A 23,677-nucleotide genomic window follows, 5' to 3' on the forward strand; every position below is an offset into this window, starting at 1 on the left:
AACAACAATAGGAGTTTCTCAAAGTCTAAGTTTGTAGACATCATGTTTCTGGTTGTTAAGGAAAGAGTTCAGGATGGTCAAATATCTATAGAACACATTGGAACAGACTTCATGATAGCGGATCCGCTCACTAAGGGATTACAACCCAAGGTCTTTCATAAGCATGTTGCCCATATGGGGGTTGTATCTCTTAGAGATATTGAAGTTTAGTGGGAGTCTGTATGTTTTTTGGGATACTATTCTATGGATATTTGTAATATATATTTTGGTTTAATCATTTTGATATTAATTTTGGTGTTCATTTAGTCCATTCTGGCTATTTTTATGGATCTCAATACAGTTTTTGTTGGACCAGTTGGAAATAGGCATGTTAAATCACATTACATGTAATTTCCATGCTACACATCCATATTTGATCTATGTCATTTGGTTATATTAATGCTTGTGATCATTGATCGGTTAAGCTACGATAATGATAACGAAAGCCGCTTTGGTTCTGCATTTGATATAATCAATGGACAAGATTGTTTGAATATATTCTTTTAGATAATAACAAAATTTGATATCATAAGGATAATGTATAATTGTTTAGTTCATAATTTAATCCAAGTGGGAGATTGTTAGAATTATATGGATTTATAATTCTAAAATGGATTTAAATTATTTGACTAAAGGTTATATATGTTATTATTATTAAGCTAAATCAATTTTAAGTGATTTATAAAGATTAAGGGATTTTGGAGTATATTGAAAGTAATATGGATAATTTATATATGTGTAGATACCTTAGGATAATTTTATATTTTGTGATGGTCAAAATAAAATTATCAAATAAAGCATATAAAATGGGTTATGGTCCCCAATTCACTCTCACCTACAATCCTTGGAGCCTCCATCGATCCATAGAGAGAGAAGAAGGTGATTGCTGAGTTTGGAAGATCAAAACACCCAATCTTCTGTGATAGACAGAGGATAATGGATCAAGGTATTTTTCTCACTCTAATAGTTTGCCTGTAGTCTTCAACTAAAAAATTTTGGATGATAGGTTTCTTCCTCTAATGATTTAGTTTGTATTCTAAGATTTATTCACTTAGTTTTTAGAATTGGATCTAACAATAACTTTTTTCAATAATTTATTTAATCACAAAAATCTCAACCAAATGTTAAAAAACTCATAAAAAACAATTCAATTTATCCATGATTAATTTGAATATTTATTGAAAAATCGCTAACAAACATGATAAAAAAAATAACAACTTAAAAATACGTTAAATATCAATTGTAACACAGGAGACACAAAATATTAGTTAGCAGAGGGACTCGAATCCGACATCCCTATTAAATTCGTTTGTCCGGTCTTTTCAGAACATAGTTAACATCAAAGTGAAATTTTTACGCCTTTCTTGTCTATAAGCGATTTTGTCACCATGTTAGCCTTGACATGGTTCATTTCAACGTGTTTCATTTGTTCGTCAATGAATTCTCCTGAGGCGTTTGAATTATGTCTCCTTGACAAAGTCCTTCATTGGTATATATCAAGTTTTCCGTAATCATTTGTGTTTATTTTTCTTTTTCATTAGTAGGGTAGAACCCATTTCTCAATTCTTATCATGTGCTCCTTGACCATCCCCACAATTAGGTATTCCAAATATTAAATTAATGTTATTCCGCAAAAAATGCTAAAATTATGTTGGATTAATATGAAAAATCGATTCATCACAAATTACCGCTTACAAAGTCATAAGTTATAATCAAAGCCAAAAACAGAAAAGCATCAACCACCACAAAGAAAAAAATATCTATCTCAACATTTCTCTGGTGTGATTTTTGTATTAATATTTGTTATTGTTTCAATACATTTTTTATTGCGATTTTTGCTATTAACTCTTGACATTGACAATCCATAATATTTTTCTTTCTCACAGACCAATATTTGCATTAAAATGTATAATTAATGAATGTTTTTTTGTTTGTTTAAATAATAAGTGAATGATATTAACAAATTGAAGTAGACAAACCCAAACTTTTGATTTATTGATTAGAAATTTAATAATAGATTTGCATAAACATATTTAATACTAAATTAATTCCACCAATCAAGAGAGGGGGTGAATAAGTTGATGGTTGTGAAAGGTGATTTAAATTTGTGTAGTCATTTTCAATGCAATTAAGAATGTAGTAAGAAGGGATGACAGAATGAAATTGAGTGTCTACATGAAAGAGAAATATATAGAATTGTCTTCCAAATTATTTGCCTTCTTTTCATGTTGTATTGTCACTCTCATTTCCACTACTTTTACATTTATCATAAAAATCTTTTTTTTTTCAACACAAAAAATGTTATTTTTTTAAACACAAAAAAAATCACTTTCTTTTTCAAAGTGCCCTCTCATTTTTCATCAAATAATTGGAAGATAACCACTGCCATAGGGATGCGACAACGAGTACCATATGATTGTTAATGAATTATTCATCACCCAACTCTATTTTTATTTCACTATCCGACCCCGAACTTGACAGGTATTTCTACTTCTATACCATTCCTAATTCGTCGGGTACCCGATCCCCGACGGATACCCCATTACCCAATTAAAATACTTTTAAGATTATAAAGATTGAAAAAAAATAAACACAACTTTAATAAATAATTTTAAAATTATAGTAATATCGAAATTTTAAAAATAAAAATAAAAATATTACTTACCTACATACTTATTTTTGTAAATCTTGAAGAAGATAAACTAAAGTGAAAAAATTACTTTTTTGTAAATATAAAAAAATTTAAAATTCGAATGTAGTGTATTTATGACAATATTTAAAGTGAAGTGTGAATAAAACCAAATTAAATAATGTATTTATGATATATTAACATGTAGCCCGTGCATTTGCACAAATAATGATATAAAAACCGAGAAAAAAAATTACGGTTAAAATGTTATAGTATTTTTAATTTACTCTCATATATATGTATTCAAAATTAACCACAACTCTCGACCCAACAATCCAGACACTATAAAAATTAAGCATCATTATATATATAGATTTGTAATGATGAAGTATTTACAAAGTCACATATTAAATTTTAATAAAAAATAATTAATTTTAATATTAATATAGTCGGATATCGGGTTTGAGTTTCACACCCTCCTCATCTCGAACTCTATATCTGATCGGGTACCTTCTCTCCCTCCACATACCCGACCCCAATTTAAAATTCAAATCCGACTATCGAGTATCCACATGTATCGTGTTGGGTTTTGCAACAGCAAAACTATGGATCTTCTTCGAAATCAAACATGCCCTGCTCTCAAATGAAAGAAGTGATTACACTAGGAATGATTGGACTACTCCACAATCAAAAGCTCCCCCAATCTCTCTCTGGATCAGCCAAAGAACAAGAAGAAGAAGAAGAAAACCAGAAAACCTTAGATCTGTAATTCAATCTCTCTCAACCTTGCTCTGTTATGAGAAAAATACCCAAAAAGTATTTATACTCTAAACCGTTTTCATAAAAGAAAACCCTGACCCGTTTACCCGGAATTTAAAACTCGCCCGCAATGGCAAGGAACACCAACAATTCTCCCCCTTCCGAGCCATGGGAGAATGTTGCTATAAACATTCATCATCGTGACGCTTCTTCTAGAACCATTCCGGCTTTGGCACAACATATCTCATGCTTGCCTCTTGGCAAGCCCTTTGTCATCATATCTGACCCGTTCTCATCTGTATGCACTTTCTCCAAGTATAACTCCTTCTTCTCGAGCACTTCACGGATCCAATGGTACCTTCTTTGGATGTGTTTTGAACGTGAATGGAAACTTGGATTCTTGCTCACATGTATAGCACTTTGCGAGTCACTAAACACCACAAACCTGTCTTGTGCAATGCTTATTTCTTTCAACAATTCTTTCATCCATCTCATTTCCTTACAACATTCAGTAATGGCAATATATTCAGCTTCTATAGTAGACAAAACAACACATTTCTGTAGACGAGACTGCCATGATACAACTCCTCCTCCAAAAGTAAACAAATACCCTGAAGTTGACCTCATTGTGTCAATATCACCACTCATATCTGAATCAGAAAACCCTTCAACATGTGACTTTTCAGTACCATAACATAAAGCGTATTTGGAGGTCCCTCGAAGATATCTCATTAGCCACTTAACCGCTTCCTAGTGTGTGTTACCAGGATTTGAAAGAAAACGACTAAGTACTCCAACCGCATGAGCTATATCCGGTCTTGTACAGACCATTGCATACATCAGACTGCCTATTGCTGAAGCATATGGAACACTGCACGTTTCTTGTGTTTCCTCTTCATCATTGGGAGACATTGTCTTGTTTATTTTCAAGTGTGTAGCCAATGGACAAGCAACTGGCTTTGCCTTGTCCATACATAATCGTTTTAGAATGTTCTCAATATATCTCTCTTGAGACAACCATAGCCTTTTCTTCACCCGATCACGAATGACCTGCATTCCAAGAATTTGTCTTGCTTGACCCAAGTCTTTCATCTCAAAAGACTTAGCCAAATCCTTTTTCAACTTGGCAATCTTGAGCTTGTCCCTCCCAACAATCAGCATGTCATCAACATATAGGAGAAGTATAATAAAATCATTAGAAGCAAACTTTTGCACAAAGACACAGTGATCTGTAGACGTCTTCATGTACCCATGGATTGTCATGAACGACTCAAACTTAAGATACCACTGCCTTGGTGCTTTCTTCAAACTGTACAGACTTTTGACAAGTTTGCACACCTTGCTTTCCTCACCTTTCTTATTATAACCTTCAGGTTGCTCCATATAAACATCTTCATCTAAATCACCATGGAGAAATGCAGTCTTGACATCAAGTTGTTCAACCTCAAGATCCATACAAACAGCTAGACTTAACACCACCCGGATAGAAGTCATCTTCACTACCGGTGAGAAAATCTCATCATAATCGATTCCATGCCTCTGGCCAAAACCTTTGACAACCAGCCTAGCCTTGTATCTTGTCTTGCTATCATCACCTTCTTGCTTGATCTTGTACACCCATTTATTTTGTAATACTTTTCTGTTCTTTGGTCTTTCAACTAGATCATATGTGCCATTTTTCAGCAATGACTTCATCTCTTCATCCATGGCAGCTAGCCATTCTTTCTTATGAGCATCCTCAAGAGCCTCCTTATAGCATATAAGCTCCCCACAATCAGTTAGAAGAACATACTCTGTAGCAGGATACTTAGAACTTGATCTTTTCTCCCTAGTAGACCTCCGAAGTACCTCTGTTTGTTGATTCTGTTGATTTCCATCTTCTTGTTGAACTTCAAAATCAACCTCAACATTATCACCAAGACCAGTTTCAATATTAGTATCATTTCCATGGCCTACAGCTTGACCTTGAGGAACATCATCATCACTATCTGAGTCTGAAGCTACATGTGGCCTTGTCTCCTCAACATCATGAGACAACTCAAGACCAGAAAGGTCACGTATGTATGCATCAAGCTTTTCACCATCTTCAAAATTCTCAATAGTCTGATCTTCAAGGAATACCACGTCTCGGCTTCTCAAAACATTCTTATCAACTGGGTCATAACACATGTATCCCCACTTTTCATCACCATACCCCAAAAATATGCATTGTCTGGTTTTTGCATCTAGCTTAGACCTCTCATCTTTTGGAACATGCACAAAAGCTCTACAACCAAAAACACGTAAATAGTCATAATTAACATTTTTACCTGACCAGACGCTTTCTGCACACTTATTATTCAATGGCTTGGAGGGAGAACGGTTGATCACATACACTGTAGTGCTCATGGCTTCAACCCAGAAATGCTTAGCCAACCTGATATGGGAGAGCATACTCCTCATCCGTTCCAACAATGTTCTGTTTATCCTCTCTGCCACACCATTTTGTTGTGGAGTCTTGGGCACAGTCTGTTCATGTCGAATACCCTACTCTTTGCAATAATCATCAAATGAGCCTATGTACTCTCCCCCATTGTCTGACCGCACCCTCATCAGTTTTCTTCTTGTCTCTCTTTCAACCTGCTTGTAAAAGACCTCAAACCTTGCTGCAACCTCATCCTTGGACTTTATAGCATAGGCCCAAACCTTCCTAGATGCATCGTTTATGAAGGTTACAAAATAGGAAGCACCACCTATGGATTTAATCTTCATAGGACCACAAACATCTGTATGGACCAGTTCAAGAACATTCTTTTTCAGTTCCATTTTCGACTTACTAAAGGAGACTCTGTTCTGCTTACCCTTCAAGCAATGCTCACAATTTTCAAGATGAGCATCCTTGAGATTCAGCAACTCATTCCTCTTGATCAAAACATTCAGCCCCTTTTCACTAATGTGACCTAGTCTCTTGTGCCACAACTCAGAGGATGACTCCATCAAAACAGAATATGCTGCATCATAGACAATTTTCAAATTTGTCTTGTATAAGGAACAACATTTCTTACCTCGTGCAACAACCAATGAACCCTTGCTTAGCTTCCATGCTCCACCACTGAAAACATTATGGTAGCCTCCATCATCGAGCTTACCTGCTGAAATCAAATTCATTCTCAAATCAGGAACATGTCTTACATCTCTCAATGTCAGGAAACAACCCATGTTTGTCTCAATTTTAACATCACCTAGACCAACTATCTTGGACACACCACTATTACCCATGCGAACCTCACCATAATCACCAGCTTTGTAGGACTGAAAGTAACCTTTGTGTGGAGTAATATGGAATGAGGCACCTGTGTCAACAATCCATGCTGTTTCATTTGAAGATGTGCTAAGACAGGAGTCTTGACAGTTAGAAGCATATGTCAGTTCACCATCTGAAGCATAAGCAGATGTATCTGCACTCTGTTCTTTCTTTTCTCTTGGCTTCACTGTACCATTTGCTTTATCATTTCTAAATTTCCAGCACTCGTTTTTCCAGTGACACAATTTGCCACAATAATGGCAATCACCATCCTTCTTTGGAGCTCTAGACTTGCTTCTAGACTTGCCCATGCTCAAACCACTTCTATTATCCTTTGATCTTCCTCTATCAGCCACTAACATATCAGACTTAGATGGTTTATCCCCTTTTCGATTCTCCTCATCAAGTAAGGAACTGGTGACAAATGCCATGTTGACTTTACCATTTGGTGCTGAGTTGCTGAGAGTGATAATAAGTGTCTCCCAACTTGCAGGCAAAGATCCAAAGACTAAAAGTGCTTGCACCTCATCATCAAAGTTTATCTTCATACTACTCAACTGATTCAAAATATTTTGAAATTCATTCAAGTGCTCAACAATTGATTTATTATCAATGTATTTCAGATTCACCAGCCTTCGTACCAGTGCTGCTTTATTCCCTGCTAACCTCCCATCATAGAGAGCTTCAAGTTTGCTCCATACACCGTAGTCTCATTCTCAACATGGTGCACAACATTTACACCAACCCAGGAACGAATAAATCTGCAGGCATTTCTATCTATCTTTTTCCAATCAGCCTCTTTTGTAGTCTCAGGTCTAACACCTTCATTTTCAATTGCTTCATTCAAATCATCTGAAACTAACAGATCACTAATCATCAGTTTCCATTGCCTGTAGTTTGTACCATTCAGACTCACCATATTAGGTCTAGATTTCCCCATTATTACTGCCTTAACAACTGACAAAAAAACCCAGCAAAGAAACCAATTGATCTCTTCTATGAATTTCGCCAAATAACCAGCAGAACACTCTGCTCCAATATTAAAACAGATAACCAATCAATACTGCTCTGATACCACTGTTGGGTTTTGCAACAGCAAAACTACGAATCTTCTTCGAAATCAAACATGCCCTGCTCTCAAATGAAAGAAGTGATTATACTAGGAATGATTGGACTACTCCACAATCAAAAGCTCCCCCAATCTCTCTCTGGATCAGCCAAAGAACAAGAAGAAGAAGAAAACCAGAAAACCCTAGATCTGTAATTCACTCTCTCTCAACCTTGCTCTGTTATGAGAAAAATACCCAAAAAAGTATTTATACTCTAACCCGTTTCATAAAAGAAAACCCTGACCCGTTTACCCAGAATTTAAAACTCGCCCGCAATGGCAAGGAACACCAACATATCGGTCATACGGGGCGGGTACCTATTGTTATCCTTACGCACATACCTCCTTCTATCTCAGTAACAACTACATTTTTACATTATGTCTTAATTGCGTTGAAGCATTGTATAAAAGTCTAGTGATGAGTAAGAGTTTCATCGTCTCTTCTCATTTTGTTTATTTTTTTGAAAATTTTTTCTTCATTTTTTTATTATTAAACAAATCTTTTTATTTTTTTTTACCAGAATTCTTTAAAAACTTGTAAGGAAGCAATAATAAAGTCTAAATTCGTACAAGTATAACCATAGAATTAAGAAATGCAAAATACAGTTTTGAGATTTTCACAAGAATTGTTCGTACACATTTTTTTTTTTTATAAAAATCATAAACATTGGCGATCTATGTAGAATCTATATTAGGTTTAAGACCAAAAATAAAAACTATTATGTACTAAACTTGTATGTATCTACCTCTTAAGTAAATTGTAGTGTAGTGGTTTTTAAAATAAATGATTTACATTTTTCCCTATTATTATATTCAAGCCTCCTAATTCTAATTTCTAGCTCTTTTCTTGTTTGTCAAGAAGCATTAAAGCACATTTCCAATTGGAAAATAAATAAATAAAAACAAATTTATAATTTTAATAACAACTTTTCACAAATTAAGTCAATACTTAAATAAACTATTATAATTTACAAAATAAACTAATCACAAAGTAATATCAAGAATAACATAAACAATATATACATGCTGTACTAATGAAATAGATGAAGATTTTTTTTTCAGAACTAGGCTTCACATGAATCTAAATAATGTTTTTGTTGAATCTTTTTCATGGATTGATAGATAATTCCCTAATCAAGGGCTTTTTCGGATTTAGGATATTCAAATAACTAAGATTATTTAAAAATTAATGGCCAAAGTTTTGCGGCTCTCTTCTGGTAACTAACTCAATGCTAATCTTCCATTTTCTCTTATGATATGGTTTTCCTCAACATTTTCTCCCACAAGCTACAATCATAAGCATGATGGATTATTTTGACCAAAATGACCATCTTTGTGACTTTTCTAGTCTCATCCTTACCATAGATGCTATCAATGACATCTTCCAAAGTCTTAATTAGTTGAGGGTATAACCCACTCTTTTTCTTTTCCCTTGTCATCTTCCCTAAGAAATCTTCAAATTTGATATAAAGTAATACTAAAAATTGACTAAAAATTAGAAACATACAAATCTGCACCAAGGTATCCTAGTGATAAGAGTCGGCCTAAAAGACCAAAATGTCACAAGTTCAATTCCATCTAAAAGTGTTTTGAGTTTAAACGGGAATACATGACTATGAGTTGTTATACTAGTTCTCCTTTAATGAAAAAAAAATAAAAAATTAAAAGCAAACAACATAGTTTGGAAATGGCGAGTCCGATTAAATTTGAATAAGAAATAGAAACATGTGAGATAATGTATTAGACGATCATAAATGAGTGTTTACAATCCAAAATGCCCAAACATACGATATAATACGATAATCCAAAATGCCCAAACATACTATATAATACGACGAACTATTTGAAAGAAAAAACAAAGTACAAAATAATTTACAAGATTACAAGTGTAACCAACAGAATGGACATGAATAATAATGGAAGATAGAGATAATGGAGATCAAACACATGTTTAGTTAATAGCAAAACTTTCAGGCCAAGGGCCAGGGGAATTAAAGAATCATCCAAAGTTGTTTGTCATTTATCCTTGCCCACCAATATGGGGTACATCTCCTTTGGATGAGTGCTCGAGTGGGACTCTACCATTTTGGTGGACAATTACAAGACATTTCCTTTTCATCTATTTTTTAATAATAATTTAAAGCAATTTGCAACTATAACTAATTTTCCGATTTTGTGTCTTCGAATAACATATTCAAACACTTTAGCAAGTTAGCACGACATTCAATGTAACCCTACTTAAATTTAATTATAATGACTCTAGTCACTCGAACTGAATAGTAGATTAACATAATATGGTCTTTTGAAAACACAAGTTTATCCCGCTCTTTGTTTGTGTGTTTTCAAACAAGATTATGTTTAGAAACTATAAGTGTACAAGTCTAGATCTCGACTCAGATTCAGACTAAGATCCAAATACATCTAAATCAGAAAAGAAAAAAAAGTGTCGGCAAATTGAGATAGATCATTTTTTGATCGGTCTCTCCCACAGGTCCAATGATATGTCCACTGCAAAACAAAAGGATAATCCAAATTTTTAAACCTAAAACACAAAACATTGTCACAAAATTAGTAGCAAAATTAAATCATAATCATATGATGCAGCTCATTGTTTTCATGTCGACCTAATTCCCCATTTCATTTAGTATTTTATTTTAACATGACTATATAGATTGCATAGAGCATATTTATGATCTAATTTGGATATTTTAATTATAAATTCAAATATATCAGAATTTAAATAATAAAATAATTAAAGAGTTCTATATAACAAAACAAAACTTAACCTAGGTAAAGTATTTTAAAAGAAAAACAAAAAACTCTTTTTCGTTATGTAATGGTCCCGTGAAGATAGCAAATAAGTACGGTAAATGTGGATAAATATCGTCAACCATTACAAACCAAGTTATGACAAGAATTGACACAAGCTTAACTGAAACTACTAAGAACATAGAAACACACCAAAGTCTCGATAAGCATATATATATATAATTCAGGGCAAATTGTAGTTGTCAAGATCAAAATGTTTATAGTAGCTCTCAGCTTTGCGAGAATCATAATTAACCACTCCTTTAAGAATTTTCAATTATCACGATCGAATCCTTGTCTGCATCAATGAGATTACCTGATTTGGTGGTTCCTCATCGAGAGAAGCAATCAATCTATCCCTAATCAGGTAATCTCATTGATGAAAAGAAGTTGTTTGGAATATTTTACCTAGTAATAAACACAACATAATATTATTAGCCAACTTCTTTACCTATTAATGAAAAGAAGTTGAGCTCATCATTCCTTTTTCTCCCTTATCTTGGAATATGACTAACCAATAGCTTCCTTTTATAACAAATTTTGATAACATTTTCTCATCAAATTTTGCATCCCTGTGACATTCGGTTTGGGAACTGGTCTATCTAAGGCACGGGGCAAAATCCTATTGTGACTCGTTTAAAAAATATACAAAATGTTCATAATTTCATGAAAATGGAAGTGGTGTAATTTTTTGTCCCGGATAGAGACAACAAATTAAATGTATCTTGATTTGTTTACATAAACTCGTTACACATTTTCATCGACCCTAAACTTTATGATAGTAAACTTCTTAGTCAAAATTTATTCCAACTCAATTACCAATTTAGATCTTTGACAAATGAATAATGTTGGACAATTTTCAACGAGTAAGAACATATCATATTTGATGAATGAACCCTTCCAATTTTGCTACTTTAACTTCTTTCCATCTTTAATTTCCTAGTGAAAAAAAGGCATTAGTAAGTGTAACTTTTCATTATTTTTTTACAATTTTTTTTTTTCTGATTGCCTTTTTCTCCCTTGGATCTTTTTGGGACCAAACTGATTCCACCCACCCCACATAACCATAAACTAGAGACTAAGAACCAAAGGCCAGAGATATTTGGTGAGAAAAAAAAAACACTTTTGTCTAAAATCCCTTTATTTCTCTAAAACCTACCACCCTGATTGGATAGATTCTCATGTAACTCATCTAAGTTTTGAGCTGCATTTTATATCATAATAATAAGATGGTATAATTATTGATTAAGCAACTAATCAACATCAACCCCATGCCTTAACAATATTTCATCTTTTTGACTAGACATGTCATTTAAGATTATTAGCCAGCTAGCTAGCTAGTACTCTTTAATAATTAAACTAAATTAAATTATTTGCATAATTCAACTTTACAACAATTGCTGTCTTTTTCTTTTACCCATCTCAATCTAAATCTTTGATACACTAACCATAATTAGTTAGACTATCCTAATTAGTCTATTCTAACTGTGTTCCCTATTTAAACTATATTATATTTAAAAAAAATTTTGATTGCACTTGATTTTATGAAAATGTGATTTTTTTAGTAAAATTATTTTAAAATATCTTAATATATATTAATAAAATATTGAATATTTAAGTATTTAATGAATTGAATGATGTTTAAGTCAATTAAAATTATTCACATCATTCAATATATTTTATTTAAAATAAAAATAATTTATTTTATCATTATATATTAATAACTTTATAATTTTGTACTAAAAAACATCGATTTTCTCAAAAACCACGCCTAATGCTTACATGTTATAAAGTATACCACTTTTTATTAAATACTTATTATTGCCCAATTCTTCTTACAATAAGGAGCACTGCCTAAAAAATAAAAATGTTCTGTGTTGCTCTATTTGAACCTGACTTGATTTCTTATCGAAATCGGTGAAGTCCCAATTAATTTATTTTTTATCACCTTAATTTTGATTTGTCATTTTTTTTATTATTGTTTTAAATTATTAATATAAATTCAAATATTTCATCTCCATCCTTAAATAATGTTTTAAATAACGTTGTAAATAATTAATTGGTAGTCAAAACTAACAACAAAACTTTATTGTATTAAACCTCTCTTATTCTTATATTCTAGTGGAAAAAAAGATGCGGATAAACCAACCTCCCTTAGGTCTTGGGAGCGACCTCATCAGACGGCACGTTCCGTCGCCTTGTTAAATTAGTTGTGTGTTTGGGATTATGTGTTTAACCCACGTAAATTAGTTGCACTCTAAAGAAGAAGAATTCAACATTCTTAATAAAAATTATACCAAGGACTTATCACACGCAAGTTTAAATTTGTTTTTTTTTTGGAAAAAAATGTGGGTAAAAGAGGGTTAAGTACATAACCCGTAAACACACTTAACATTTAACTAGGCGCAAAACTTGTCCGTAAACACACTTAACATTTAACTAGGCGCAAAACTTGCCACCTAATGGGCTCGAACCCATAACCTCTTAAGGAAAATGTGGATATCCACCTCTTTCTTTCTTTCTTTTTTATTTTTTTATTATTTTTTTATTATTACCGTTCTGTGTTAGGGCAGAGGAGGAAATTTAAAATTGGTTTTTATTTTATACTAAGTGGAAACCCTAATAATAATAATAATAAAAGTTAGAACAACATTGCAGAATCAAAGTTTTATAGTATTCTGACATATCATACAAGGAACGTTCATCCTATACAAGTAGGAACAGTTCAATTTTTTCATCATATATGTCTTTGACATAATTTTCATTTCTTTAATGCTCATTGAAGTGACATGGACTACAATAAAATGCAATAGAATATTTCACTACTAGGCTTTTTTTTTTTTTTTTATTAAATTTTTAATTAATCACTTTTCATTCGTCGTCACAGTATTCATTTTATTAATTAAAATACTAAAATACCTTATATTTTAAATTATTATTATTTTTATTTTATTTATGTATATTAATATCTTTAAGTTTTTACCCAAAATAATCACCACATTCTCAAAATCATCCACCATCATTATTTTTTTCTACCTCTAGGTAGCGTTTGGTACATGATGCTAGTTATATAGGAATAAGTTATAAAAGAATATAAATTGTAAGAGGTATTAAGAAGTATAAATTATATAAGTTATAGTGTTTAGTTGGGAATATAAAAGATGTATAAATTATATAGATTTTATTATATTGTGTTTGGTTGGTAGTATAATAAATGAGTAAGAAGTGTAAAAGGCTATTTTACCCTTATATAAATTATTTTTAATTATTATTTTAATATTTACTTGAAATTAATAAAAATAATATATTTAATTATTGTATAAATATATTTTTAAAATAAATAATTTTATGGTTTATATTATTTATATATAATTTAACTTATATAATTATATAAATAAAATATATTTATATATTAATTAATATTTAATAATTAATTTCAAAATTTATGTATTATTACAAATATTTTTATATTTTAAAAAAATATTAATTATTTTTATAAAATAATAATAATAACAATTTTATAGAATAATATTTGAAATTAGAATGTATAATTATATTTAGATTCAAAAATAAGTTATATAGATATAAATTGTATTAATTAATAATTATAATAATAATATTTAGTTATACTATATTATTATTATATTTTAAAATATAATAAAGAAATTAAAATTTCAATAAATTTATATTTTTGATTAACATTATTTTGTTAATTATACTTAAAATATTTTTTTTTAAGGAAATAATAAATTTATTTAATTGCACATTTATTATTATTATTATTATTATTATTATTATTTAAATTAGAAAATTAAACACATATAAATATAAATAAATATTAGTTATAGTTTATTATTATTATTATATTTTAAAATATAATAAAATAAATTAAAATTTTAATAATTTTATAAAATTAAAGGGTAAAAGAGGATTATAAAAATTTATAAATGTTTATATATTTTGTAACCGGTATAGGTAGGTATTATGTTATACAATATTCAAGGTATAAATAATGCTTAAAATAATATTGTACACATAACAATTAATAAACTACAGTTATTGTAATTTACTGTAGATAAGTTATACTGTATGTACAGTCTAATATCTCATATCAAACATAGCCCTAGATTATTCAAATATCCTCCATCCGAACAAGGCCTAAGGCAACGATAGAGTCCATATGAGTGGTGCATTCCTACATTCTGATTTCTTAATAATGTTTATGTCAAATGGATTCATCATTATATGGTGCAACTTAGATAACAATATTAAAGGAATCTAAAAGAAAAAGGCACCTGCAACTTCTTCCAAATATGACTGAAGATTCCTAGTTTGTCATTTTAATATCTAATCAACTATATATAGCATGGAGAAGAGTGGTCGACAACAACTGTTACTTTTCGAGCTCGACAAGAGTTGTTTTTCACATCTTTTTGAACGTAACCATTGAGACGTACTTATCCTTGATTCCTTGAAATATGAATTTATTAGTTATAAAAAAGAATCTCGGGTTTGAATTTGTTGAGAAAAATAAATCGCAAACATAATTTAAGCTCGAAAATAGAAAAAAACAAAGTAAGCATGAATACAATATGATTTAACAAGATTCGAACATTAAAGCTTGCATCATCGTAGAGTTGACGCCGTTATAAAATAACCATACTTCTTAACCCACTAAAAATAATAAGTGTAAATATATAGTATAAAAGTCCAACCCTAATAATTTTTACCTTAGCACTGTGCATCCAACCATATTATTAAAAAAATAAAATAGAAATGCTAAGAGATAATTGTTTAAGGGAAAATAGAATAAATTTTCACGAGTATAACTTGGAGCTTGTTTGATATGGGGTTATTTGAAAAAATGTCTACTCAAAGAATTATTTTAGTTAAATTATTATTATTTTTGAACGTGGGAAGTTGAGTTTTCATTTAAGATGATATAAGAATTTGAGATAAATACTAAATTATTAAAAAAAGTATTTCGTATTTTATTTGATAAATTAAATAATTTGATAGTTAGATGGTTTTGATAATAAATATTTATTTATGACAAACTAAAAGAAAAAACAAGTCAAATTAATAACTCAAAAATAATAATAATAATTTTTTTAAACCATGTTGAGTTTTAATTATTTTTGAATTGATTGTAATTTATAACTTACGGGTTTAGCCAAATATTTTGCATTCTCTCCAAATATGTGTAATAATAAAGAGCGGAAATTTGGTGTCATTAATAGTTTCGGGAATTATGTGACAATACGTGATTGGACATGGAAAATGTAATTTTTCACTCCTATTAGATTTAAGTCCAATCACGTATTGACACATTATTCCGGCACCATTCATGACACCAAATTTTCGCTATAGTTATTTTCATGACACCATTTCGGCACCATTCGTGAGTAAAAAATTAAGACACTAATGCAATTCAATTTTTTTTAACATATTTAAATTAAAATTGAGAAAACATGTCATAACTGAGTATAGAAGCAAAGGAAGATTTTATGGCTTATAAGGCCCATTGGCCTATATATAAGGCACAATTTAACCTAAAATAAAGAGATTTTTATTAGTATTACCATTCACATATAGATGCCAAGTTGGTTGTAAATCAGAATTATTTCTGTGAAAATTTAATAGTGGATTGTTATGATGTTTAGATAGAACTGTGAACTTAGTTGGTATGATGGCCGAAAATGCGTTTACTACACAACAATCATTATTATAACGATAAAAGATATATCTTCTGGAAAACCGGTAGAGACGATTAGTGAACTCATTGATTTGAGAATCACAAAATTTTGTTAACGTTAAATTTTATATTATGTTTGTTTGTGAGAATTTTTTACTTATGTTTTTACTGTTTTTCCCTAAATGATTAATCTCGCTCACTACAACAAAAAAGATTTTCAACGACGCTTAAAAAGACTTGTCAACTCTTAAAAGCGTCGCCTAAAATATTACCGACACTTATTTATGCGTCGCCAAAAGCAGGTTATGCGCAAATTATAACCACGCTTAATTAAGCGTCGGTAACATTAATTTAAGCGTTTGTCTTTTTAATTTTTAGTAATTCTTTATATTATAATATTGATTTCTTTTGATAATTTTTTATAATATATTCTTGTTTATATTTTAAAATTAAATAATCATTAAAAGAAATTATTTAATATTAATAATCATTAAAAGAAATTATTTAATACTAATTATTGACATTTTAAATTATAACAAAATTAACATAAATTCTCTCAATAAAATATCTCATTTAATCGTATCACAATAAAATATCTCATTTAATCGTATCATAATCAAAAGATTTAAAAGATATACAACAAAAAATATTTTTGAACAATAAAGTTGAAATAGAAAACTAAAAATGGATGATTTTCATCTACTTAATCTTCTACTTGGGCCTCCACTACAATTATGTAAAAGAATATTCTTTTTAAGATTAGAAATAGAAAAAAGTATATTGATGTGAATTAAATATATACAATTTGAAATAAAAAAACCTGGTTGCTGTGTCCACATTTCTTTCTTCTTGCAGTAGAAAACTTGAGGATGAATATTTCAGTCAGCCATCAATACCATCAAAAATAAAAACCAAATACAAATGATTAATTTTCCTTTATCAGTATATAACTCAAACAAAAAGTATATAACTCAGATCAACAATATAAGAAGAAACATCTAATACAAAAAGATACGAAGAAGATACAAAGAGAAGAATCACAATATCCGCTCATCTAATATTATACTTAAAGTTCTAACAATGTACTACCAATAAAGAATACTGCAATAATCAAAACAAAAAAAGACATAAAATAAAGGTAGAAAAATAACTTTAAGTAGATTCAATTTCTCATAAAGTGGAAGATGTCACGAAAGTTCCCTTGTCAATCAACAAAGATTACAACTCAAATCGATCCCATCCTTCCAACTAAAATCACAACGCATTAATAAATGATAACAGTACCTTTTAAAATATAAAAAATGAATGAATGAGAGTTAAAAACCTGTCTTAGAAGGTCAATTGTAATTTCTGTGTCATATTCGTTCAAGGTTAAAAGTTGTTTGCACATTTTAAACATTGTTTTGGGAGGTACTTACGGTTGACATTGTTGCTAAGTGTAAGAACTTGCATACCCGACATTGACTTAGAAATATGATATTCAATGTTATTCTGTTCTTTTCTCATGAATGGATTGGATAATCAGAATATTTTTTAAAAAGATTAGCTCTCATTAAGCCTTTGGTTCTATCAAAACGCATGAAGATTTTAATTATATTAGAACTGTAACTTTTCCCTTCGAATATGACTTGAAAAATTATAATAGAAAGCAGAAAAGAAAACATTATTAACATATATTGCATAAAAAGATATATAACTTACCCCATATTTACAAAATAAGTCAATAGTTCAACACAAGTAGCACCATTGTAGACTAGTGCTCCTTCCGTGAGTAACACAATGTCATTGAATTTGGCATAAACTGAACCTCGGGGTTGGTGTATAGTGCAAATCACAGCATGTCCATCTTGTGCCAGCTGTCTAAGAGTTTTCATCACCTTCTTTGTCTAAGAAGTTACACTTAGTTTTTACTTTTCATATATGTACCTAAAAGAACATGGCTAATTGATTTTTTTTGGAAAATTAAAGGAGTCCTGCCTTTCTAGGATGATTTTACGGAAAGAAGTAGAAAGAATGAGAAAAACAAAGGATTTATTAGGTTTCCATCCAGGTTTAGATCTTTGAACATAAATAATGCAAGCCAATTGTTAAAATATTGCTTAAGTATGCTATATCACAAACATTACCTCTTGCATGCTCATCAGCAAAAATGACAGATGGGTTCGCAATCATTTCACATGCCATTGTCCTCGCACTTTTGCATCCCCAATACGGGAATTAGTACAACTCACCTTTAAGGTAAAATGCACACATAGAAAATAAAAAATATCAGAAGTTGGAAAAAAAATTCAAAATTCTTTAATATTCAACTCCTTAGGAGATTAGATGCATACCAAACCGAGTTTAAACAAAATATTATTGACATATTCATCCCTTTCTTCAACATATATTATCTCATGAAGTTGGAACTTAGTTGCAAGAGACAACGTTTCTCGAACAGTCAACTGTGAGAAGAACAAATCCTCTTGTCTAACATAGGCAAATATGAAACTATAATGATATGATGATAAAAATGTTAAAATAGAATAAGATGTGATTTATATTCATACAACCAAATCTTACTACATGTATTCTTTGTTTGAAATTTGTCTTCCATTGATTTCAAATAAGTCAGACAAATACAAACGAGGGGAAGCCATTGTTTGACCTACCAGAATATTAAGTAGAGTAGTTTTCTCTAAGCCTGATGTTCCCATGATAGCAAGCAATCGTCCTGGTTTTGCCTCCCCACTAACGTTCTTAATTAAAAACCTTATCTATAGGTTTAAACGAAAACATTCACACAAAATATGCAGTAACGTGCAATTTAATTGTCATTTAAGTATTTCAACTAAAAAAGTGGCATTTAAACTCATTAGTGGTTCATAATGTAGAACAGATAACAACAATATCAGTAATTGAGATACTACTAAATACTAAACAATAAACACATCAACTAGCATAGATAAAATTCAGTTGAGATCTATCCAATCATTAATTGCTCGTCAAAAGGAAAACAAATATAAATGAGAGAAAGTCTCATAGATTTGGAAGACTTATCTGAGAGAGCACATGAGATGTTACTCCACCGAAGAGCAACCAGAGTAACTTTCCCTCCGGCGTGCACTTCCTCATTGTCGAATCCTCATCAGCGCCATTGTCTTCGTCCTCAGCATCTGTTTTTGGAAACTGAAACAGTCTGGGACCAGAGAACAGGCAGAACAAGAGCGCAACTGCAACGGCTCCTAGGACCTGGCCTACTCCACCTTTTCCGCCGATACCTACATTGTTACGGTCGACAAGTAATATAACTCAAATGACTCAAATTCTAAGAGAAGTTGTAGAACATTCATGTACATGATGAATTTTTCAATCAACCATAAAATAATCAGTCATTCAAACACAATGCATCAAGTCTGCATACTCTCAATTTTTAATTAGGAAGTGCGCGAGGAACCATAATATCCAGAAAGTAGTTGTGGAAAAAAAAAAGAAAAAATTAAGCGGTTATAAGATGATAATCTGCTTTAGTGTAGGAGGAAGAAAATAAAGACTGACTTGGATGGAATGCTACAAAGTAATAACACTATTCTTTCCACAAACTTCTGTTAGGTGTTCACATTTAACAGAAGAAAAAAAATAAGATATGAAAATAGCAACAAAGAAAGAAACATGAGAGACAATATAAAACTTCATCAACTTGTAAGAATTTTGTGTTGTGAATCAAGCTTTACAGTGACATCAGAATAACGCAAAGCTAAGATATGACACAAATAACCTTTTACAGGACCAACTTTGATCCTCAAAGATTGACCAATTGTGAACATTTCATTGTCCCCTCGGTTGACTACAAAAATACATATATTATTTACATGAATACACTAATATTAAAATAGGATAGAAAATACGAACTGAAACAAAAGATGAATTTGAATGCACATTTATTGTTATTTTCGCCCTATTCCCATGGCCTCTTAGTCGGTAGAGGTGTTTTAGGAGATGGCGGACAATCATCAAAGGATGAAACCTCTGTTTCTTCACCCTAATTAAATATAGAACATTAGATTAGAAATAAAATGAAAATCCAGATAATTAGAAACAAGAGAATAGTCATAGTTAAGCTAAGAACAACATTTCCACCAGAGATTGTAAATAAAAGCTAAATTAACAATGTTTGTGCCTAAATAGTTGATTTCAGATGGGCACGTTAAACATAACTATAGTATAAGTTAATAAAATATCATTTACAGAAATTATAATTAACAATATAACTTAAACGTTAAAATTATCAATTACCTCATGAACATCATGCTTTTCAGCTTCAATATACACTAGTAGAATATGGGTCTTCTGTAACGACCCCTTGTAACGGCGCTCGAACGCCCTTACTAATGTATTTTATCAGTAACGGCTTTAGAATACCGTTACTGATATAAGTCCATCTGTAACGGTGATATAAACCGTTACAGATACGACATCATCTTAACGTTTCAGTAAGGATATCAGTAACGGCTTTATAAGTAAACCGTTACTAATAATGTATTTGTAACGGTTGGGGAGAACCGTTACAGATGCTGCGCCGTCTCGTTTCGTTGTCATTTCCACTATCTGTAACGGTTATTAGTAAAACCGTTACAGATAAGCCATAAGTTACCGTTTGAGGAACGTATCATCAGTAACGGCTTTGAGAGATAGCCGTTACTAATAGATTATTAGTAACGGTTATTAAGAAAACCGTTACAAAAAGTGAACTGCCTTTTCGTTTTCTCATCTGGTATCTGTAACGGTTTTCTTAATAACCGTTACAGAAAGTGAACCGTTTTTTATTTTTTATCTTTGGTATCTGTAACGGTTTTGCAATAACCGTTACAGATATTGTGAATAAACCCGCGAACAACTTCCCTCTTTCTTTCCTTTCTTTTCTTTCTTTTCTTTTCTTCCTCCGCGCTTTCTCCTCTTCTTTCCGATATTCTGTTTGAAGCCATTCAAATTGTCGCCCGTCTTCTCAAGTCGCCAACGCCGCCCGTCTTCTCAAGTCGCCGTCGCCGACAGGTAAGTTTTCTTTTATCTCTTTTCTTCCTCCGCCGATCGTCCCCTCTTCCTGCCACACGTCTTCAAGAATCGTCCTCTCTTTTCTTCGATTGAAGTCGCCGTCGTCCCCTCTCCCAGCCAGGTAAACTCTCTTCTCCCTCTGCCCTTTTTATTTTGGCTGTATTTTGATTGAAGTAATCTAGGTTAGGACTGTTTTTGATTGGTTTATGCTATAGTCAATATTTGATTTATGTTTTGATAGCTAATCTGCCATATCTTCTGATATTATGTTAAGGTTTATATTTTTAACTGTTATGTGAAGTCTGATTGTGAAGTCTGATTGTGAAGTCTGCAGATTGTGAACATTGTTTGTATAATTACTGTAATCGAAGCTGATTTTGAATATTACGTTTGAGGTGTTGTTTTGTTGTAGTTTAATTAGTAATTGTATGAGTTTTATGCCCTTTTAGATTGAATATGAGAGAATGTTAATTATGACATATGTAGGACTTTTAAGAATATTTGTACTGTTTTTATTCAAAGTAAACAAGATAGTACAGAGTGTATGTTATTTCTAAGAAAGTAAACAATAATGTGCAGAATTCTAATAATGGTTGTGACTGTTTTGTTGTTCTGTTTTTAAGAAAGTAATTAGTAAACAATAATGGTATTTCTAATAAACAACAATTAGTAAAAACAGAGAGTATGTTTATGACATAGTAAACAGAAAGTACTAACTCTCACTTTCTAGCCTTAATTGAGTTGAATATCTGTTTTGCATGTCTAAATTATGTTCAGAATTCTTGATTGGAATGGTATATATACAAATGATGCTTTAGATGCTAACATCACTTAGATGATTTTGATTTTGGTTTAGAGTTTGGGCTATGTATTTTCTGTCAACATAATCAACACTTTTGTTTGCAGAAATTCTGAATTTCCCCGTTTAAACTGATCAATTCGTTATTCACTGCCGTTTGAACGGTATAATTAGGTATTCAATCATGTTACTTCTTATATATGTTGAACTGTTTAATCAGGTTTTCATTTTCACTTTTTGCGTTTGAACTGTTGAATCAGGTTGCATTAATTTCAATTCGATCGGGTTTTGAATTTGCCATTGTCTTTGTTGCCGCGGATTGTAGTTTGCACTTCAAAATTCAGGTTAGTTCTTATTTACAATCAATGTTAGATTGTTAGATTGTTAGTAGATTATTAATGTTAGGTTAATGAATAAAACTATGTTAGGTTTACTTAATATGGAATGCTAAGTTAGATTATTTTATGTTAGATTTAGGTAAATTATTTGAATGTTAGATTATTGGATTGGTAGATTAAGTTATATTATTTGTATGTTAGATTATTGCATGCATGTTTGTATTATTAGATTAATTGTATGTTAGATTATTGGATTGGTAGATTAAGTTACATTATTTGTATGTTAGATTATTGCATGTTTGAATTATAGATTAATTGTATGTTAGATTTATTGGATTGGTAGATTAAGTTAGATATTTTGTATGTTAGATTATTGCATGTTTGGATTAGTAAATGAATAAATGATTTGTATGTAACGGTTTAAGAAATAAAAATCTAACTGTAACGGTTTAAGAAATAAAAAACCGTCACAGAAACAACACGAGAATCTGTAACGGTTTTAGAAAACCGTTACAGATAAAATCAGTCTTTTAGTAACGGTTTTAGCCGACTAAAACCGTTACTGTTGTTCCATTACTATCTGTAACGGTTTTATAAAACCGTTACAGATACTCGTGTTGTTTCTGTGACGGTTTTTACACGGCTAGAACCGTTACTATTATTCAATGACTATCAGTAACGGTTTTCGAACACCGTTACTGATACCTGTGAAGTTTCTGTAACGTAATTTTTTGTAACGATTGGTAACGGTTTTATGTGCCGTTACAAATAAGTTTCAGTAACGGCGTTCGATGCTTTCAGTAACGGTTTTAGCCCTTACTAATACCCTTTTTTCTACTAGTGATAAACAAAATATTTCACATGAGTAAAGGCAAAAGCAAATATAATTTGCAGTTTAGTTCCAAGAGGTTATAGGTTCATGAACTTTAGCATTAAGCAGAAAACTGAATGTCTCTCACGACCAATCTACAAATAAGACATTCCACCAAAGAACAACTATAGCAAATCCAACAAAAGACAATGAAGTTTTTATAAGTCTAGAAACTAGGACTTGCAGACATTAACCATGTATTTCACTTTCCAAATGGTCGGGTCTCTATGAATGGGAAATGCGGTGTTCACATCTATGGGACGTTTTGAATCATTTACATTATTTTCTTCATAAGTAACAAAGCCAAAACCAGACCT

The 23,677-nt window shown here is 31.1% G+C and overlaps 1 pseudogene; it reads right to left on the minus strand.

Annotated features, from left to right (window-relative positions):
* Positions 1-18,018: 18,018 nt before the first annotated feature.
* LOC124930599 lies at positions 18,019-20,127 on the minus strand (annotated as a pseudogene).
* Positions 20,128-23,677: the final 3,550 nt, after the last annotated feature.

This window comes from Impatiens glandulifera, chromosome 3 (assembly GCF_907164915.1).
Source record: "Impatiens glandulifera chromosome 3, dImpGla2.1, whole genome shotgun sequence".
In the NCBI taxonomy this organism is placed as follows: Eukaryota; Viridiplantae; Streptophyta; class Magnoliopsida; order Ericales; family Balsaminaceae; genus Impatiens; species Impatiens glandulifera.